Source organism: Aegilops tauschii, chromosome 7, assembly GCF_002575655.3.
Source record: "Aegilops tauschii subsp. strangulata cultivar AL8/78 chromosome 7, Aet v6.0, whole genome shotgun sequence".
Classification (NCBI taxonomy): Eukaryota; Viridiplantae; Streptophyta; class Magnoliopsida; order Poales; family Poaceae; genus Aegilops; species Aegilops tauschii.
In genome coordinates, this window is record NC_053041.3 from 111,645,716 (window position 1) to 111,653,427 (window position 7,712).

Below are 7,712 nucleotides of genomic sequence, written 5' to 3' on the forward strand. Positions count from 1 at the left end.
TTATGTATTCGAGCCTTCGAGGCCCCTGTCTTGTAATATAAAGCTTGCTTTATTTTAATTTGTGTCTAGAGTTGTGTTGTGATATCTTCCCATGAGTCCTCGATCTTGATCGTACACATTTGCGTGTATGATTAGTGTACGATTGAATCGGGGGCGTCACAAGTTGGTATCAGAGCCAACTGCCTGTAGGAATCCCCCTTTCCAACTCCTTGGCCGAAGTCAAGTCTAGTCATTGAAAAACTTTTACTAACATGGCTGTGTGGCTTACGGGCCCACGTCGCCATTGGGTGGTATTAGGATCTTTTACTCCTCGATCCTTACTCTGGGACTCTGATCTCTCTTCTATTCAGGTTAAATGATTTTACTAAATCTGACTCTAGGTTCTTGTAACTACTTCACCCGGAGAGCCCCTTATTAGTAATGATCGTCCGCTGCACGTGAAGACCCTGAAGACACTCTCCGCTGTTAACCCGAGAACTTGCGTTCATCGCTTTTGCAATTCCCTTCCATCGATAAACTCCTATGGATAACCACGTATACTCGCCATTCATACAATGTTTCCCAGTTGATCTTGTTATTACAAGATACCCCGAAATTCTCTCTGTTGTTCCAAGAATCCTTTGAGCTTACTGCCTTGCTGTTCTTTGTCACCTGAATACCCCTACAGATAATTCTCGCACTTACCGAGTATCCTCTCATCCCCAGTTGATTCAAGTATTTCACAAAAGTGTTCAAAATACCATTCGATCTTCCGAAAATCCTCAGGAGCCTTTTTGCTCTTGAAATTCTTGTTTGCTTGCATTATGGTTAATCCCATAAGTCTCGTAATCTTATTGGCATCCCTCGTCATTATCATTTTGAGTCCGTTGATTCAATATGTTGCGAATGCTCGCAATCCTCAGTCAGATCCTAGAATTCATCCTTCTGGCTCAGACGTCATTTGAATGTGAGTTGGTTCTTGACCAATCAATGCCTTGATCGGTTGTGCTTCTAAGTCTATTGAGCTTATTCATTTTCGATCAGAACGATTGATTTTGATCCCTTGATTTGGAAATCATAAATTCCTTTGCAATTGAGCTTTGAATTATTCAGTTGTTCTCTAATCGGATCTCCTTGCATTCTTTCTTCCTCTGGTTGAGTACCGATGCTCACATCAGATCCCTTGAAGACCACCGGATCCTTTGTTGGAGTTTATCCGACAATATCCTTCATATTCAAATAACCTTGTGAGCTTTTCCATGAATATATAAAGCCTTTGGTAAATTGTATCCTCTGCTTTGTCAACCTTGCTCTGCTTTCGAGCTGGTGATATTTACTCTTGAAGCTTGTGGTATATGTTTCTAAGATGCCCCGATGGGTTGAACCTATACCTTCTCTAAAACCGTGTGAACCCGGAAGTTTTCACGAGTCATACTCTTCTGGTGCTTCGCCAGATAACTTTTCAACACCACAACTTCGATAACGAGAAGTGGATAAAAGGTTATGCATTGGAGAAGTGGGAGTCGACCTTGAACTTTGTGTTCATGCCCATGGACACGATGTAGATCTTATCATTAAAGCTTCTCTTAAGTTAATTATTCCCTCGGTATAAGTTCATCTTATATCTGGGATCTGGCCTTTTGCAATCGTGGTTCCGACCATGTTCTCCTTTAAATACCATTTCTCGTACAAGTTTAAGCACTTGTCTTCTGCAGAGCTATACCCTAGTCCAACCTCTACTTTGGTTTGTCGTCGAGTATTACCCCCTGGTATCTCGAGATTATCACAGAACTGCAAAACTTCTTATGAGTTCTCCATCAAGTATTACATTCTCATTGATTCCAATTTTTCATGGGCTCCGAGTTATTAAACACTCAAGGACATCGATAACTGAATCGAGTCCGCATCACGATTAAACAACTCTTAGTAATCTCCTTTGCTTACGAGTTCGTACTCGATCACGTCATCCCTAGCCTGCTCGGCTATGTCATTATCGTGCCGATTTTAACTGTGCTACCTGGTCCTTCCCAGCGTACAAATTTCGACAGTGAGCTAATCTTGCGTCGATCTTCCTCGTCATATCACTTCTCCTTGAACAGCAAACTTGATTTCGAGTTTGTGTCCTACCCGTGGTTCCAATATCCTTTCGCTTTCATCATTACTTTGACTTGATGTCATCGTCGATCAATTACATCTTCTTGAAAACCTCTCGACAAATTTGTCGTGATCATTGTCAACAGTTTGTCTTCTTCCAAGTTGTGTGTCGAAATTCAGGATGAGAAATACCATCCTTGCCCCTCGATGAATTATGTTATCATCGACAACATTCTTGCCTCCCCCCAACACAAGCTTGTTCATATTTTGTGTTGTATCTTGATTTCCTTGCTATCTAGCTTATGATATGTTCTACCTTGGAGTATTACCATCTTTTATGTCAAGAATGTCGTGAGAATTTCACCACCTCTTATGACATCTTGATACAGGTGATACTTCTTGCCATATATGTTCATTCCTTGGTCCCCGTGTTGTTCCTAACCGGAAAACCGACAATTGAACTATGGTGTGCGACTTCAAAACTTCTAGCAACCTTATTGCTTTGAAGTTAATGGTCAACATTTCATTCTTAGACCATTGGTTATCGAATCGCCATTCTAACATTGTTTGTGCTACCTAAGTCCGTATTTCAGGTGCACCGTCAACCAATGTTCAATCGTGTATGTTTCCTCGAGCATACCTCATTATATCATTTGAACTGACAAAAGCTATCTCCTTGTACACATAATTGTGGAAATCCATCTTTTGGAAATCTCAATGGAATGTCGCTGAGTCCATCAGCCACCTCCTAACCCTCTCGTTGGTTTACTGACGAACTCTTGTTTTGGAACTCGCTTCCATAGTTCATTTCCCGAGAATCTTACAATGTCATCTCGCCAAATTGTGCCGCACCTTATCTTCTCAGGCATCCTAAGTTTGAGGTATCGTGACACCAATCAGATCTGAATCTCGGTCAGATGTGATGGTTGGAACATATTTCCAAGAGTTATAATGTTGGTCTTTATATGACCCGGTAAGGTTATGTCATGCATAGCACACCTGGCCGGAGGACCTATTGTTATAGCTTCCTTTTCAGCAAGGTTATCCATTCTTCCATGAGGAAATTATCAGACTTATTCTACAAGTTGTTCCTGATGGATCCTTCCTGTATCCAAAGTCTGACCTTTGCTTGAAGACCATGTCAATGCTATCTCGAACCATGTTTGTGGTAATCCAATTTTCAATAAGAGCATTTGAAGCACAATGTTAAATTTTCTTTATCATTTATCCTAACACCGTTGTATGGGTAATATCATGAGATTCCTCCCCCCTTACCTAAATGGGTTTCTACTTTCTATCCTGTCATGGATATCTTGCTCCGCTTGTCCTTGGGAAGGATATACCCTCGACATATGTGTGTATACACATTTTCCTTTCCATTGTTCTGATTAATCTGATAATCATATTTTCCTTTCTATTGTTTTGTTTAACCTTTCTGGTAATCTGACTTAACTAAGCAGTGATAATTCCCTGCTTAGTTAAGAACCTTGTGGTACCACGCTGTTAGTAAGACCCTGTTACTATTGTTGATGACATTCCGGTAACCGCCGATGGACGATAACTTTGCCTATTGGTCCGCCTCGTTCAACGAGCAGGAAAATGGTTCTCTTCGTCCCTCGCCCTTGGTATTGACATTGTTGCCGACATAATCGACAGGCTACCCTCTGACATGCCTTGCTTGCATGATCACGCAAGACGTCTCCACCCTTCCAACTTTTATCCCACATTGTGGGCCCATAACCCACAGTTCCACAGGATCGAAACCTGACTCTCCTGTACCCCTGTTCCCAAGGTTGTTCCTCGCGCTTGGCTCCGTATCCAAGTCACGGGCCACCTACGTAGTAGTCTATTCTGGTATCAGACACAAGATTCATTCTTCGACGCTTTGAACCCCTTTCACTCTGTTTCAGACATCGAACGATTGTCTATCCGCTTGGAACTCCTTATTGTACCTTCTTACTTTGCTATCGAGGTCTTTCATTTGTTCAACTCGAGAGATATTCATCAGTTCTTTCATGGGATACTCCCAGACGATTACCCCTTATAGCATTCTATCATTGTCGAACTGCCCCTTATTCGTAAGTACGATGGAGTTTCCGAAGGAAGGAGGCTGACTTCACCATGATGACCTGGAGCAGAGAAATGAAGACATCAACATAATGGATCGACCTCTCTGAGAATAGCAACCAAGACCGAGGACACTCATTAGAATTTCGTAACCAGAACTTCCCCCTTACTTCCCCTCTTAAATCTCGGGACGAGATTTCTTGTAGTGGAGGAGAACTGTGACGCCCGGATAATTAAGCTACAGTAACACTCTACTAATGATGCCATGTCACCTCGATTACTGTTGCTAATCTCGCGTTAGTTTAAAACCGATTCAAATTCAAATTTGAATTTAAGTCAGATAATAAAAGTCTCCAAACATTAAAAATAAAATTCTCTAAACGTGCCAGATAATTCATGACTAATAATGGTGGAGAAACGACATTTTTAAAACATGTTTAAAAGCTCAAAAGTAATTAACATTGTGGCTAAAATAATTAAATAAATGACTTTTGAATTTTATAAAATCCTAAACTATTTTATTTGAAACTCAAGCTTTTTATGGCAAAGGATTAATTTACAACACTAATTTAGGCACTAATTATTTATCTTAATAGAGTTATAATAAATTGGAAGTTAAAAGAAAACAGAAAAAAAAGAGAACCCCCCATGGGCCAACCGACCCAACAGGTCGGCCCACCCCGGTCCACCTAACCCACTACTAACCCCCCACTACTCCGAAACCCTAGCCCAACCACCCCCACGATTCCGCCCACTCTCCCTCGTCTCTTCCCCCCCACCTCTCGATCCCGATCTGGATCGGGAAGGGGGGATCGAACCCGGCGACCCCGACGCCATCGCCCCGGCGCCTCGCCGCCCTACGTCGCCACCTCACCGGCACCGCCCCCCTTCGTCGTGACGACACCGCCCGGTGCCTCCCGCTACCCCGCCGCCCGTCTTCGTCCTCCGCCTCGACCACGCCTCTTCGCCGGACTTCCTCCCCTGCGTCGCGTCATCACCGTCGTCCTCCCCACGCCCACTGCCCCGTCCCCTGCAACCCGTCGTGAGCTCCCTACCTTCCCCTCTGTCGCCGCGCCCCCTTCACGCGCCTGTGCGCGCACACCCGCAGCCGCCCCGGCCTCTTCTCCCTCCTCGCGCGCGCCCGTCCGTCGCCTCTCCGGCAATGCTGTCGCCCGCACATGGCCGCGCCCTGCCTATGTCCCCGCATCGCCACCGCGCGCGCCGCGCCAGTGCCTCGGGTTCACCGCGGTGCTGCGCTCGTCGCGCCCCGCATCGTCGCCCCGTCCACTGCGCCCCCTGCTTGTCGCCGTGCTGCTCCCAGTGCCGCCCCGTCCACTGCGCCCCCTGCTCGTCGCCGTGCTGCTCCCGGTGCCGCCCCACCGCTAGCGCCGCCGGCCGCGCACGCCCCGCGGTCTCTCCCGCCGCGCCCCTGTGGCCTCACCATGCCGCACTCGCTGGGGCGAGCTTCCGTTCGGTGGCCGCTCTGCACCCGCGCCCGTTTGGGCTGCGCCCCTTTGCCTGACCCGCTAAGGCCATGAGCCAATGACATGTGGGGCCTAGCCCCCATAACGTATTATATATATATAAAAAGAATTAAAATAATAATAATAATAATAAATAATAATTAAATTATTAATTAATCAATTAATTAAAGAATTAATTAACTTAATTAATTCTATTTAATTAACCAAATTAACTAATTAACCTAATTAATTGTTGTTAATTATCTAAGCATTCAATGACAGCTGGGACCCACACGTCAGTTTGACCCAGTCAACGCCCTGTTGACTGCTGACGTCATGCTGACGTCATGATGGTGTCAGCAAATACTATTCTGGATAATGTCGAATTAAATTAATTAATTAAATTCTAAAATGATTTAAAACTTTAGAAAATCATATAAATTAAACCGTAGCTCAGATGAAAATACTTTCTACATGAAAGTTGCTCAGAACGACAAGACGAATCCGAATACGCAGACCGTTCGTCCGCCACACATCCCTAGCATAGCGAACCTGCAACATTTCACCTCCGGCTCATCTGTCCGAAAACGTGAAACACGGGGATACTTTCCCGGATGTTTCCCCCTTTCGCCGGTATCGCCTACTACCGCGTTAGGGCACACCTAAGACCACTCATTGTCATGTCATGCATCGTCATGCTTATGTTTGCATTGCATTTACTGTTTCTTCCCCCTCTTCTCTCCGGTAGACTACGCGACCGACGTTGCTGCTGCCCAGTTCGACTACGGAGTTGACGACCCCACCTTGCCAGAGCAACCAGGCAAGCCCCCCCCCTTGATCACCAGATATCGCCTATTCTTCTCTATACTACTTGCATTAGAAGAGTGTACCATGTTACTGCTTTCGGTTTATCCTATTCTGCTGCATAGCCTATCATTGTTGCTACAGTTGTTACCCTTACCTGCTATCCTAGTGCTTAGTATAGGATGCTAGTGTTCCATCAGTGGCCCTACACTCTTGTCCGTATGCCATGCTATACTACTGGGCCGTGATCACTTCGGGAGGTGATCACGGGTATATACTATATACTTCATATACATGACACATGTGGTGACTAAAGTCGGGTCGGCTCGTTGAGTACCCGCAAGTGATTCTGATGAGGGGGCTGAAAGGACAGGTGGCTCCATCCCGGTAGAGGTGGGCCTGGGTTCCTGACGGCCCCCGACTATTACTTTGTGGCGGAGCGACAGGGCAGGTTCAGACCACCTAGGAGAGAGGTGGGCCTGGCCCTGGTCGGCGTTCGCGGATACTTAACACGCTTAACGAGATCTTGGTATTTGATCTGAGTCTGGCCATTTGGTCTATACGCACTAACCAACTACGCGGGAACAGTTATGGGCACTCGACGTCGTGGTATCAGCCGAAGCTCTTCTTGACGTCAGCGACGGAGCGGCGCGCGCCGGATTGGACTGGAACGCCTGCTAGGCTAGGTCTGCTTCCGGCCGCGTACGCAACATGCAGGTGTGCAATGGGCGATGGGCCCAGACCCCTGCGCGCATATGATTTTGACCGGCGTGCTGACCTCTCTGTTGGGCCTAGGTGGGGCTGCGACGTGTTGATCTTCCGCGGCCGGGCATGACCCAGAAAAGTGTGTCCGGCCAAATGGGATCGAGCGTGTTGGGTTATGTGGTGCACCCCTGCAGGGAAGTTTATCTATTCGAATAGCCGTGTCCCTCGGTAAAAGGACGACCCGGAGTTGTACCTTGACCTTATGACAACTAGAACCAGATACTTAATAAAACACACCCTTCCAAGTGCCAGATACAACCCGGTGATCGCTCTCTAACAGGGCGATGAGGAGGGGATCGCCGGGTAGGATTATGCTATGCGATGCTACTTGGTGAACTTACCATCTATTCCCTTCTACATGCTGCAAGATGGAGGTGGCCAGAAGCGTAGTCTTCGACAGGAGTAGCTATCCACCCCTTATTCTGGCATTCTGCAGTTCAGTCCACCGATATGGCCCTTTACACATATACCCATGCATATGTAGGGTAGCTCCTTGCTTGCGAGTACTTTGGATGAGTACTCACGGTTGCTTTTCTCCCT